Source organism: Nyctereutes procyonoides, unplaced genomic scaffold, assembly GCF_905146905.1.
Source record: "Nyctereutes procyonoides isolate TBG_1078 unplaced genomic scaffold, NYPRO_anot_genome, whole genome shotgun sequence".
Classification (NCBI taxonomy): Eukaryota; Metazoa; Chordata; class Mammalia; order Carnivora; family Canidae; genus Nyctereutes; species Nyctereutes procyonoides.
Genome location: NW_026575139.1, coordinates 27509348 through 27524043, shown reverse-complemented (window position 1 = coordinate 27524043; position 14696 = coordinate 27509348). Strand labels below are relative to the sequence as shown.

The window sequence follows — 14696 nt, the reverse complement described above, 5'->3', positions numbered from 1 at the left end:
CAATTTCATTGTTGTCTTATTTTAAGAAATTGCCACAGCTACCCTAACCTTCGCCATCCACCACCCTGATCAATAGGGAGCCATTAACATCAAGACTAGATCTTCATCAGCTAAAAGATTACAACTCAATAAAAACTCAAATGATGGTTAGCATTTTTCAATAAACTATTTTTAAGTTAATGTATGTATAATGCTATTGCACACTTAATAGACTATAGTGTAGTGTAAAAGTAACTTGTTTTTGCTGGGAAGCCAAAAAATTTATTTGACTTGGTTTATTGCAATATTAGCTTTCTTGTGGTGGTCTGGAACTGAGCCCACAGTTTCTCCAAGGCATACCTTTATCTATCATTATCTGTTGAAATATATATATTAAAAAGCATAGTATCTCTGACTTGAGTTCAACACCGTAGAGTTTATTCTGGTCTTTCTACTTTCTTTGTTTTGTCTCTAGCCTCGGAGTATGTAGTCAAGATAGTGGTCTCCAAAGAGCTAGGTTAGTTTCCTCCCCAGCATTTCCTTAAGTATGGTTATGTTGTGCATTTATAATGCAGTCCATTTGTCACTGTGTTTCATTTTGAATTATCCCCATGTACAGGTTGATTTTAATTATTTACTTTTCTTGATTTTGTGAAGTATTACAGTGTTTCTGGATTTCAAAACTAGACAAGAAGGTATATTTGGAGACCTGTCACTCCCCTCTATTCCTTGTACTCCATTCCCACCCCCCATTTCCTATCCTGGTGGCTTTGTAATGTCTGCAGAATACAATTCCAACTTAGTATAATTAACAGGTTCCTCTGCCATCTCCATGTTGGCTTGTCCTTGTCCACCATGTTCTGGCTGCTGAAAGTTTCTTGTTACTCCTCAGATATGACTGGCTGACTCCTGCCTTTGCATGTTCTCTCCCTCTGTTCTTCTCCCTCTTCTTACCTTGCTCATCTTTTGAAATTCAAAACCCGTTTTGGCTCTTACCCACTATGTATGGGAAGACTTCCTGTCCTCACCTTTTCTCCCCATCCTCCTCCTCCTCCTCCATAATTCTCTTCTGTTAATTTCTAGCTCCATCACACTTATGAATACTGTGTAACTTATGACATTTAACTTAAATTATTGATGCATAGGCTTGTCAGCTTCTTTCTGACTGAACTCCTTAAAGACAGGAACTTTATCTTGAATTTCCAGCATCTAGGTCAGTTCCTTGCACATACCAGTTATGCAGTAAATGCAGGATAGTAAATGGATTTCACTTTCTTTTGTTCAAGTTTTCTCTACTCCTTTGTTCTTTATTTCATTCATGATATAGACACCAAAAGGAGAATATGTATCCTTATGACATGCCCATGATCTTGTTGTCCATTGCATCTTTGTATTTTCTGCCTTTCCCAATATATTTATTTGGGCATAACCCTGGTAATTTAATAGGTTCCTCTGATCCCTGGAATGTTAAATATCTAATTAAATTTTAGACATGGTATGAATGGTTAAGATGAAGTCAAGATATAGATACTGTTTGAAGTATGCAGATCTAGAAAGTCAAGACTATTTTATCTGTCACGTTTGCTTCCTCAACTTGAGAAGCTGGAAGAAATTGTCCTGAAAACAAATCTATTGAAAACAAATCAACACTATTTTATGAGCCCTAGTTAGCTTTTAAATTCATTATTTTTATCCAAAGGGCAAATTCAGTGACCTTCCAAACTGTGTTTCTAAGCTGCTCATGGATTTATATTCTGTGTTTAGATTATTCAGCAGATGATATTAAAATGTGGGGCTTATATCCACCAGTCTCTTCATCCACCATCTGTTAGTTTCCTCCTTCCCTCCGGATTGCATTCCTTTCCTGCCACTCCTGTGTGTTTTGTCTAATCACAGTTCATCTCCACAACCCGACCTGGAACTCAGAACAGAGGTTTGGTTGTTGGGCAGACATCACACAAGATAATGTGTGTGTGTGTGGGGGGGGTGGGGGGTGGCTTCAGGATCATCCCTTGCGGGGGCTCAAGGCATCCTACTGCTCAGAGTAGTTGATGTCCAGGGAGCCTGGGCTTTGAGGGAGTGTCCACTTACATTACTGGCCTGTATTCTTTTTTTTATTTAAAAAAATACTAAAAATTTTTTTTTATTCTAGTGTAATACATATAAAGATAAGTAAACTGTATGTGAGCACTATGATGAATTTTCCCAAATTGAACATGATCACAAAAACCACCACTCATATCAGGGAGTCCAGTATTACTAGCCCCACCAAAATTCCCTGTTCCACTCCTTTCTGATTTCTTCTTCTCCCTCTTCCCATCTCTAAGGTAACTTTATCCCAATTCACATAGGTCTACCTATTTTTGAACTTCATAAAATGGATCATATAGTGTATTCTCTTGTGTGTGGCTACTTTGTTTCAATGTTGTTTTTGAGATTCATCTGTCGTATTAGTTATAATTCATTTATATGTATTATTGTATGGCAGACCAATTACAGTGTGTGGTCTGGTTGCTTGTTTTTGTAAATAAAGTTTTATTAGTACACAGCCACACCCATTCATTTACATGTTGTCTATGTAAATGCACTCCAAATGCAAAGTTGAGTAGTTGCAACAGGGCACAGTGACTAGATGGTCTGAAAAAACAAAAATATTTACTGTTTGGCCCTTGCAGACAAAGCATACTAACCTCTGTTATGTAATATTTTCTGTGTGAATAGTTGACAATTTATTTGTTGCTGAGTTTTGGCTATTAAAATTTTTTTTTAAATTTTTATTTATTTATGATAGTCACACACAGAGAGAGAGAGAGAGAGGCAGAGACACAGGCAGAGGGAGAAGCAGGCTCCATGCACCGGGAGCCCGACGTGGGATTCGATCCCGGGTCTCCAGGATCGTGCCCTGGGCCAAAGGCAGGCGCCAAACCGCTGCGCCACCCAGGGATCCCTGGCTATTAAAATTAATGCTTGACTATTACTGTGTGTGTGTCCTGGGGGCTAGGCATGTGCATTCCTGGTAGGCATTTTCCTGGGAGTGGAGTTGTTGGGCCACATTGTAAGTTTATGTTCTGCTTTATTAGATTCTTCAACTGTTTTCTAGTTTACCCTCCCACCAGCATTGTATGTATGAGATTTGAATTGCTTACATCCTTAAGACTTGGTATTGTCAGATTTTGGTCTTAGCCATCTTACTCAGTATGTAATTTCATCTCATTGTGGCTTTATTTTGTAGTAAACAAATGAATGAGGTTCAGGACCTGTTCATATGCTTATTGACCATTTGGGTATCTTGTTTAGGTGGCCTTTTTATAGAGTTCTTTATATATTCTAAACTAATTTTTTGATGGATCTATGTGTTGCGAGTATTTTCTTCCATTCTGAGACTTGCACCATTATTATTTTAATGGTGTTTTCATTTCTATGAACCTGAATGAAGATCATCAGAATATGCCACCCCAAAATATGCCACTTGGCACAAGGATTATTTTGAGTGAAGGAAATTGAGAAATAGCAGATGCAAGACGAGTTGTGTGTGTGTGTGGTGTGTTGTGTCATGTCGTGTGCCCCCCCCCCCCTTCAGGCTTCCTGTCTGAAAATTAGGGCATAAATTTCCATTTATAAAGGTACATCCCATCTCTCTACCAGGAAGAGGAGAGCCATTCTTATCACTGGAGAAACTTGAGTCTACATGATCTTACTGAACAGTCCTATTTACCATTTATTTCCTGGTCATCTTTCCACAATTTATCATTCTTAGGAGCTCCAGTCCCCCTTTCCTGTCTCATCACTTCTGCACAATGTATTGCCCCTTATTAAGGTAGTATTTAAGCCCCTGGGTCAAACTGCTTCTTTGCATTTTTTTCTTGTTTTCTATGATATCCCCATGGGTGTAAAAATATTAACATCAATGAAGAAACATGAACCTTTTCTTCTGTTAATTTGTCCTCATCAGTTTAGTTAGCAGGCCCCTAGAAACTAAACATGAAAAGGTAGAGAAAAAGTTCTTTTCTTCCCTACAAACTACTGCCCACGATATTGTTGAACTTACTTTCACTGAAGAAGGTGAAATTAGACCTGATATTTGTAGATATGTGGACAGAGCCTATCCTCAGCCTTGTCAAGGGACACTATCCCCAGGAAATATTATAGGAGAGATTGATTTGTATGTTTTTAAGTCCTTGTGATTTGCTACTTTGTTGTTTGTCCTAAGGTCTGAATAGAGACAGAGTTCTCATCTTAGAATATTTATAACTTTTCCAGAGTCTTGGAGTAGTCTGGGTCCAGTAGTCTGGAGTATGTTTCTTTACTGTTCCATGGTATTCTGAATAGTCAAAGTTTTAATAAACATGCAGTACCGAATATTTGATAGGTGTATTTATTCTGAGACCTATTCTCTCATATCCCTGAGTTTAGAAATTTCGAAATCGAAGCTGATTTATCTAACTGTGATTTGCAGTGATTTGAATAGGGTAGATATGTTTTCTAGGGGATAGACTATATGATTTTTGAGGTCCATTGAATAATTCTGGTTTTGTTTCAGTTTTACAAATAGCGGTCCAGGGCAGTATTAGTTGATCAAAATATAATTAATCAAAATATATTTAGTTTGTTTGACAATAGATGCAGATGATGAACATGAAGGTATTCTAATACTATAGATGGTTTCACTAACTTTTTTTAAAAGATTTTATTTATTTATTTATTTGAGAGAAAGGGGGAGATTGAGAGAGAGCAGGAGGTGGGACAGAGGGATAAGCAGATTCCCTGCTGAGCCCAGAGCCCTAAAAGGGGCTCCCATCCTGATCCCAGCACTCTGAGATATGCCCTGGGCTGAAGTCAGACACTCAACCCAGAAAACAGGTGCCCCTGTTTTCTCAACTTCTAATTTTAATGCAGCTGTCTACTTTCAAAAGGCTGGTTTGCCTCTTTCAGAAAAAAGATAAAACTTTTTTTTGCAACTGTTTCTTTTAATGAAATCTCTTGTACACTTAGCTATTTTTTTCTGTTTTTAAAAACTTTTATATTTTTCTTATCTTTTCAGGTTATTCATTCTTCATATGGATGCTACTGTCTAAATTTCTGCAGCCATGGCACAAGAATATAGTAAGTGCTATACTATACTTTCTATGGCCTACCTGCTTTAAAATGTGTTGACTTTGTGTCTTTAAGTTTCTCATTGGAGCAGTGGAAATATAGAAACAAAGTTTTAAAAAATCTGCTTTTCTCAAAGGGATCAATTCTTTTGTTCCTCTGCTTTTGGAGTCTATAGCTTTATTTTTTTATTTTTTTATTTTTTATTTTTTATATATAAATTCATCATGATAGTGATTAATTTCACCTTCAGATAAACATGTTTGCTCAGGCTATTCCCAGTCAGTACCAGCAGAGCACACATTAGGGGCAGATCCATATCATGCATCTCATCCATCTTCCATATAGGAACTCCAGGATAGGCCCTGGTTAGGGTCAATCCCATCCCTGCTTTGTCCACAATTGACTCATCATGGATAAAGTGTCAGCCAGTGTTGGGTGCTACCTGGACAGAAGGATAATTCAGGAATGGTCCAGTAATCCTGTCCTAGTCAGTGAGACTCCAAGGCAGCTTTGCCAGGAACTTCTGGCAGAAGTCTTCTCATACTTGAAACAGGGCTACAAGAAGAGCCTGCCTCTCTTTCTCTTCTGGATGTTGTTATGTGCTGGCACAAGATGTGCTGTGGCTGCAGCCTGAGCAAGAAGCCACACAGGGCGGAGGACAGAGAAGCAAGCCCTGAGGCCTCCCGAAGTCCAAGCATTTGAGCCAATGCATTTCCTTTTTGTTTAAGCCAGTTTACATTGGGAGCCAAAACATCCTAAGTGATTCACTTAATCTCCATTTTATTTTTAGTAATCCATTAGTTTCTCCCTGGGGAATGTGGGAGTAATTGCAAAGCAAGGCAAAATAATACCGTTAAATTAAACTGGCAGGGTATGCTGGTGTTGACTGGCACCCTCTTCCCTCTTAACAGTTAACTGGTATAGTGATTTGGTATTCAAAGACAGGCGAATAAAATATATCGCTTTCACTCTCTCTCTTTTCCCTCCGGAAGGTTTTGCCTTTTAATCAACCCACTTGAGCTGTGAACTCTGCAAAGGGTCTTGGCCTCCCTGTGTGAGAGCCAGCTCCTTGTAGGGATGTATATTTGGCAGTATGGACCTGTTCTTTCTGTTTCCTTAGAGTACTCTGTGCCCAAACTTCTGATGCCTTGTTTGCTTTGGTTCTTCAAAAATTAACATGAATATTTCAAATATAAAAACAATGGTATAAGGAATAATACAAATACCCAATATGTACTCTCCCTACAATACCCTGGAGAAAACGAATGTTTTCTAATTCTGTGTGGAACAAGTAAAAGTCCGGGGTAATGCCCCCTAACAGCAGCGCCTTTTTCTCCCTCCAAGGAAGCACTCTTCTGATTTTATTCTTTATTTTTCCCTTGCATTTGTCTGTGCTTTTATCACATTGGTGCAGTATGATTTTCTGTCCGCTTTTTAACTTCAGGTAAATGTGGGTACTCTATGTATTTGATTTAAAATCTTTAAAATCACAAAGGAGTTGAGAATAAATTCAGGATCATGAAAAGAGGCTATGAATTTGTTTGAGACACTAGATGTCCCAGTGATCTATAGTAAATGTGTTAGACTTTAAATTGTTGAGTTTAATCAGCTTGTGGACAGCTTTTAATCTTATTCTTTAAACCGGTGTCTGGTCTTCCAGTGAGCTCCCTTCCTTGACCTGCTTCTGCACTCTAATGCACACTTGGCTTTTATGGGATCAGTTGTGTCGTCATGGGGCTTTTCAGGGTGTGGGGGCTGCTTTTTTATTTAAATAGCTTGATTCACCCTCTGCTCAGAATGCATGCTTTTGGCAGACTTGGGTAAATCTGCATTTTCCTGCCATTACAACTTCAAAATTTATTTTTGTGCCTTCTAAATTGTCCGTTCATATTTGTGGCAGCAGTTCCAGCAGAGGCATCCCATCCCCTCCTGTGAACAGGTTGGGAAACATGGTACTTTGAAACACAGTGCCTCAGTCCCTGGCACCGTGTCATTACTTCCTTTTATGTCCAACTTGAGTCTTGGAGATCATTTTGTATCATTCTTACCCGAAATGGATCTTAGGTCATTTAACTTCTACAATCAAATAACTGTTCTGTTGCTCTTGGAGGATTCCTATTACCCTTTGTTCTTGTTTGGGATGTGGCCTCCACAGAACTGAATAGTCATTTCCATTCAGGGATCATTAATCCTTTCAACTTGGGCACATAATTACTGATAGAGTGTCAGAGAAAGATTTATGACAATCGGAAGAGAATTTCTTTCCTTTTTTTCCCCAGGATGTTATTTTTATTTAAATGTTTGACTGTGGTGGGGGGGAGTAAGCTCAAAAAATATTTTTTCCTTCATTCATATAGTATGCACGTTACAGGAAGGAAAACAGTAATATCTTCTGTTGATATAAAATTGGGGATTTTTGGACTGTGCATATACATTTTTTTGTTGTTAAAAAATGGGTCCTCCTTTTAATTTTATTTAAATGTAAGTATCTTTAGCTTTTTTTTCTCCAATGTGGATCCAGGATCTTAAATTAAAATGTTGCCAGTGTGAAAAGATAGCCATCAGTGGAAACACCCAGTCATTGAGGCCCTTGTGAAAAGAGCTACTCTTTCATTGGAAGATGATCAGAATTTAAGATAGCACGCCATGTTGTACGTCAGGCCAAATATAAATACAAGAAATGCAAGACATTTAAATTGTAATCCCATAGTATGTTTTATGTGCATTTTTTATTCAAAATTTAGTGTTATAGTTGCTTTTTGATGGAATAAGCCTATTGAAATTATTCTTTTGAGAAATCAGTCCTGTGAATTGATGTTTTTGTTTTGTGTGTGTATGTGTATGTGTAATGATACCTTCTTATTTATTTTTTTATATAAAGGGATTGTAGACTTGGCTGGATTTTATACCTCATAATGAAATGGTGCCTTTGTGGGGGATGGACCATGGATCTGAGAGAACTGGTAGACAGTGACTCAGACCTGTAATTAGGTCTTGCTCTCCGCACCCTTGTTGACTTGAAAGCACTGGCCATAGACCATTTAGTCTGGGAAAGCGATACATGAATCATCTAAATTGGCACAAATTATCTGGAATGCTACTAAGTGTTTTCTATTCTTTATTCTGATTGAGGGAATAAGAGAGGGAGATTTCTTCTTTGAGTTGGAAAGTACTCTAGAGGATACATTAACATTTGTGGAAGCAGATGTTTAGTCTTTACTTAGAATGGAAAGCAATTGAATATTTGACATTGGTAAAAACAATTTTGATTTTGTGGGTTGGTTTTAGAAGATTTCCTCCAAGCTCTGTATCCTTACCTTTGTGAAGAAGGTTGTGAACTGTTGCCTGTCTCTCTTTCAGGAAGAGGAGTCCAGGGACTGTCTTACTGTCTGTACCCTTAGTTTAACCGCCATACCACAACTGGGGTTATGGGGAAATTCTAGAAGTTGATATTGTATTTATTTTGCTTCCTCCTAACTTGCCACTCATCAATGTCTCTCATATTTAGGATAGAGTTTTGTTATCCCTTTCTTCTCTTTCTCAGAATGAAGGGTCAACAGGCTTGTTGAGACCAGTTAGGTACCTGGCAATGAAGCTGATGAAAATTTTTTATCTTCACTAAATAAGTGTACTTTGTTTCAACTTGTTTTGTAGCAAAAACTTAAAAAAAATCATATTCATTCTAAAGTAGCAGACATTTACAAGTCATTTAGGTTAAAGATAAAATGAAAAATTTCTATAGAAAGTAAGCCTTTTGGGGTGCCTAGGTGGCTCAGTCAGTAGAGTATCTGCCTTTACCTCAGGTCATGATCTCTAGGTTCTGAGATTGAGCACCCTGCTTAGCAGTGAATCTGCTTCTCCCTCTGCACCCCATTCCCCCTGCCCGGCCCCAGCTCATGCTCTCTCTCTGAAATGAATAAATAAAATCTTAAAAAAAAAGAAAGGCTTTTTTTTTTTTATTTTTTTAAAAGAAAGGCTTTTAATTTTTTTTTCTTTTGGGTATTCTCTGATGGTGCATTAGGGGTTTTGCCCAGTGTTTACTATCCTACTAATGTCTGCTCTAAAGAGAAAGACAAGCAGATTTATCTAATCCATAGCAAAAAGACCAGATTTTCAACTTGTAATGTCACTTGACCTTTTGATACATAGATAAATCTTTATTTTCATTTTGGAATATATGTGAGTGGGCATCTCATAGGAATGCATCTTTTGACAGGAAATAGAAGAAAGCCATTGCTCACCGTGTAATTTTGTATTCTGCAGGCATAACTACTGTTTTGTGTCTGTGGGTATATGTGCACAAGCATGTGAGGTTGTTTTTGTTTATCTAGGGCATAGCTCTTTGATAGACATTGCCACATTCATTTTGGTTGTTGAAAATCAGGTGTTCAAATTAGAAAATTATTATTAGCACTTATGCTGAATTAAGCTAATAGATTTTAGAGTAAGCTTCTAAGAAACTGTGAAATAACTCATGAATACCCTTGACAAAATTCTGAATTATGTGGTTAGTTAAGCTTTTTTCCCTAATATGTCACAAAGACCTTCATGTTCACAATTTAAGTTATGTTTATGAAGGATGCCTGTTCATGAAGAGCTGTGATCCTTGTTTGTCACGAGGACTTGTTTAGTACCCAATTAACCTTTCACTTAATCTTTTTCTGCAATTAGGAGCCAAGAGACCCTGCCTCAGTACCAAATACAAATCACCCAACCTTACAACCCTTAGTTTGCATATTGTGTAAATAATTGGGTCATTAGCCAATACCTAAACAGAGGGGCATGAAAGGTATATCTCTAGTTAGAATTTAACATCACTTTATGGTTTCCAGATTAGTTTCTATAAATTATTTCTTCCATGGTAGTCCATACCTCTTGTTTAATGGGTGCAGTGAATTGTTAAACCTCAGTCATGAATTCCAAAGTTCTTAATGAGCGTTAAAGTACCTACAGGAGTTTAAAGTTTGATTCTGTCCTATCCCCTCGGGAGCAAATACCTTCTGACTTTGTGCAAATGAAGTCTCAGTTTTCTGAGTGAATGCTAATCCTCAATGAAAATTTCCCATCTCTCTCTCTCTTTTCTTAAAGTTCTCAAATCAATTAAATAAAATTAGTCTGGTCTGTAGGGTTAGGTGCTCCTTCTGTAATCTGGAGAGCTCTGCTAAACTGTGTGTGAAGGTAGACCAGCTGTCTCTTTCTGTCTGCCTATTTTACCCCATCCCTAAAATTTGATAATGTACCCCCTCTATCCCTTCATTGAGGTACTAGTCGATCGCTATACTCTGCAAATGTTTAGAGTTTATTGGTTGTAAAGATTTAGCCCAAGGCCAAGCATTAGTTGCTGGCATAACTTGATCCTTCAATTGTATTTTGATGATCATTTTGAATACCATCCATTCAGTTCTATTTATTCAAAGCATCAAGAAAATCTCATTTAACACTGAGCATATTTAAAAAATAACATTAATACATGCTTATGGAAATGTAAAGACAGATAAACATAAAGATGAAAGTGAGAACTGTGTATAATTGTACCATCTATAAGTAGATGTTACTAACATTGGTGAATCGTGTGTTCTCACAGGACACAGATCCTATCACTAAAACCGATAAATCTCTCACACCACTTATTAATAAAGGACTGATGGGAAGTTGTGACACCCAGAAACCCTTAAGCACCTCTATCTGGTACGTGTTCAGCCAAATATCATCTAAACTACTGCCAGTGTTTATTTCCACGGGTAGTGACCACTTCCTCACAGGGTAAGGAGAAGCTGGACTGTGGCCCATACTGGTTTCTTTTGTTAACATCCATTTTTAGGGAGAGATTTTCATGGGTAGGGCGTATTTCTTGCTTAAGTGAAGGAGTATTGTGAAATAAGCTGCTATATAGAAAGAGTAGAAGAGTAGTATACTTTTAAAAGAAAGACGTTTTGCTGATAGGAGAGAAAAGTCAAGCGGCCGAAGGCTGTGTGTGCTGATTCTTCAGGGATCACTGAAAGGCAGAGTCTCTCGTGGGCTGGCTGTTTTTGAATCCAGTGTATCTGGCCCCTGGCACATCCTCTCTGATGTGCCTCTTCTCCCTGCTCCCCTCCCTGTCCTGTAGCACCTTCACACGACTTAGCAGCACAACAGGGCAAAGCTGTGGAGCTCTGTTCTGCATTGACTCAGACCTCTCGTTATCCCACTCCGTGCTTTAGTTTACGATAACTTGGGTTATTGTCTGGTTTTCCAGACATCACACCACAAAAACTCAAACAACAGACATCTCCCTGCATCTGAAAGTATTTGTCCTTTGTGGTGGTGTGACAGTTTCTGAGCATTTGTTTGCTGGCCTCCTTCTCTGAGGCCCAAAATAACTTGGTATGCCACAGCCCTCTGAGCTTCCAATGGGATGCTTTTAAGTGGCCTTAAGTGAGGCATTCTCCATGAGCAGGGATGCACTCCAGCCGGTTGGCCAGTAATGACCCCCACAGTTTCTGGTCCTGAAGCCATTGTGGTGTAAACAGAACAAATGAGAAGAGCTCTGGCCTTTGTCCTCTCCTCCAAGGAAAGAGAGTAAAAGTTGCTTTAAAGGAAGTCTCCATTTTGTGGTATCATTCAGTTTTGTTTGGCGCAGTGTCTTTAAATTTTAGCCTGGAATTCTTTGGGAGGCTCCTCCTCTGGAACTGAATGAGGATTTTTAAAAGAGTGTTAATGCTGAAGCTGTGAACATTAGCAAGAACATTCTTTGTTACACAGCTGCAGCTTACTGATTTCACGTTTGCCATTGCAGTGCCTTCCATTGAGAGGCCAGGGAATTATATTAAGCAAAAAAGGTCAGCTTTTACATTACTTGATAAGATTGTATAATTGGAAAACACTTCAACTTAGGTTCTTTGGTGTCACAATGTGTTTTTAGTTTGTTTTGTTTTTAGTTTTAAGCACAAAATTGAGATCTTTGTATTTTAATGGTTGAAGAAAGCAAATTTTAAGTTTTTATAAGTTATTAATAAATAATAATCCTATCTTTTCTACCTGTTCTACCTGTGGAACATTTAGAAATTACATGATGATGTTCAGTAGTTGTGAACCATTGTCTTTTTTTTTCTTTAAGATTTTATTTATTTATTCATGAGAGATAGAGATAGAGATAGAGAGAGAGAGAGAGAGAGAGAGAGAGAGAGGCAGAGACACACAGGCAGAGGGAGAAACAGGCTCCATGCAGGGAGCCTGACCTGGGATTCGATCCCGGGTCTCCAGGATCACACCTGGACTAAAGGTGGCGCTAAACTGCTGAGCCACCTGGGCTGCCCTGAACCATTGTCTTTTTATCCACAACGTTGGGATTGTGTATCAGTTGGATAGCACGAATTAGATTTATTTCAGGCAACTCTTCTCAGCCCTGGTCCTAATGCCATAAGTAAAGAACCCTCTCCATTTGTTTCTTTGCTACTTGTACTCTTAACAAGTTACAAGACTGTCAGTGGGTTCCTAATTTTATTAAGTTTACTACTCCACACCAAGACAGCTTGATGGGTTTTTTGTTTTTAGGTATAACTCCAATGTAATCCCTTTTTGGAAAGGATTTGGAGAAGTCATTTTTAGTGGGTCTCCCAGTCCCCTTGTTCCTTAGAGTGGGCTACCTTTTTCCTTCTCTGCTTCCATTTGTTTCTCCTTTTCAGATGAGATGGAGACATGGAAATGGATATTGGGTTGGGGAGATGTATAGGTAGATAGGTTTGACTTACTTATTTTTTTAAAGATTTTATTTATTTAATAGAGAGCAAATGAGAGGGAGAGAGAATCTGAAGCAGACTCTGCACTGAGCACAAAGCCTGATGTTGGGGCTCGATCCCACAACCATGAGATCATGACCTGAGCTGAAACCAAGAGTTGGACGCTTAACTGATTGAGTCCCCTAGGCACCCCGGGTTGACTTTTTCTAAGTGGAGAATGAGAATAAAATAGAGTTCAGTAAGGAATAAAGTGATGGACCTTATCCGGGGGAAAAAAATTAGGGTAAAGAGTTTGGGTGAGGAATTTGTAGTCTAAAGAGTAAAACACCAAAGAGAAATTGCTAACTCTGCCATTATTCTGTCAACTGTTCACTTGCACTGAGTAGTCGTTATTTGCTGACCAAGGTCTGAAGACAGCTTTTGAGCAATAGTTAACTTGTCAGTGGTTTTTTTCTTTTCTTTCTCCATAGTAGATGCTCAGTTAATAGAATGTTTGATTAGCTTGCTCACTTAACAGCAGGGGAAAAAAAAAAACAAAAACCAGTCCTTAAAATAGCCATTCTAAATTGCTGCTAGGTGAGTTCCTCCTTCATTAATTCTCTGAGGAGGCTAGAAAATAAGTGGACCACTTTTTTTAAAAAAAAATTGGATCTTCTTCCCTACTGTTATACACTGAGATCTCCCACCTCCCCTCATGCTGGGAACGAAAAATGTGAGAAGTTATTCAGGTTTCAAGGTAAGAGGGTGCATTGTTTTTTTTGTTTTGTTTTGTTTTGTTTTAATAAATTAATTTTTATTGGTGTTCAATTTACCAACATACAGAATAACACCCAGTGCTCATCCCGTCAAGTGTCCCCCTCAGTGCCCGTCACCCATTCACCCCCACCCCCCGCCCTCCTCCCCCTCCACCACCCCTAGTTCATTTCCCAGAGTTAGGAGTCTTTATGTTCTGTCTCCCTTTCTGATATTTCCCACACATTTCTTCTCCCTTCCCTTATATTCCCTTTCACTATTATTCATATTCCAAGAGGGTGCATTGTTGTCTAACTCCCAGAGAAGTGATTTCCAACCATTCTTAACATTTCATTGTCCTCTGTAAATTGGTTGAATTACAATTTTGTTCTGAAATTTTGTCACATCCTTTGAGATTCTTGGAATCCCCTAGAGGTAGAGGGGAAGCCACAGCTCAGAATTGCTGTATTAGGGATAATCCCTTGGCCAGAAGGCAGTTAATCTGTCAAGTCTGGAGGAATGGGATCTGGAAGCTAGAGTGTTTCTTTTCTGCCTTTTCTAGTTTGCTACCTCAGATCTCTGTCCTTATCACCGCATCTTTAAACCTCAATGTTAAGTTTACTTTCTTCCTAATGTTACAAAATAGAGGTAAGGTCATGGCGCTTCTTGGAGGAGTTTGTATATGTTTTTTGCTATTTCTGGATGCAAAAGGCAAAGTCGGCCCATTCTTCTAGGTTTTAAATGCTTGAAAAACAGATGAAGGAGAACGAAGGAAAGAAAGTCTGATTTCTTAAGTAGTTACTGTCTTTGTTTTGCAGACTCTTTTTTTTTTTTAATCATGATTATTGAATGTAGTGTACCACTGACTACAGTCATGAAGTGTTTCAAATCTGGGAGAACACTATGATCTGTAAAATAGTTTCTTAGTTACTTTTTCTCAGCTGTTTTTCAGCACAAGAGAGATGCAATTATCTCAGTTTTGTTAGTTGTTTTCCTCTGGAGGCAGAGGAGAACATTGTTTTTCTGTGACTTTCCTAAGGCAGTGTGGTCTGTTTGATGCTGGATGTTCCCTGTAGTCCTGCATAGATTTGGCCCATTTTTCCAAAGGAGATAATGAATACAAAAATGCTCTCCTAGTAAACTGTAAAGTATAATAAATAGTTATGACTGTTA

The 14696-nt window shown here is 38.4% G+C and overlaps 1 protein-coding gene across 11 annotated transcripts in view; it reads left to right on the top strand.

The window, feature by feature from the left end:
- SIPA1L1 (signal induced proliferation associated 1 like 1) overlaps positions 1–14696 on the top strand; it is a 372275-nt gene that overhangs the window by 172917 nt on the left and 184662 nt on the right. For all 11 annotated transcript variants that reach the window (XM_055303823.1, XM_055303832.1, XM_055303835.1 and 8 more), the window contains one exon: positions 5021–5082. The gene's annotated coding sequence lies outside the window, so the exon portion shown is untranslated. The remainder of the gene's footprint in view (positions 1–5020; positions 5083–14696) is intronic.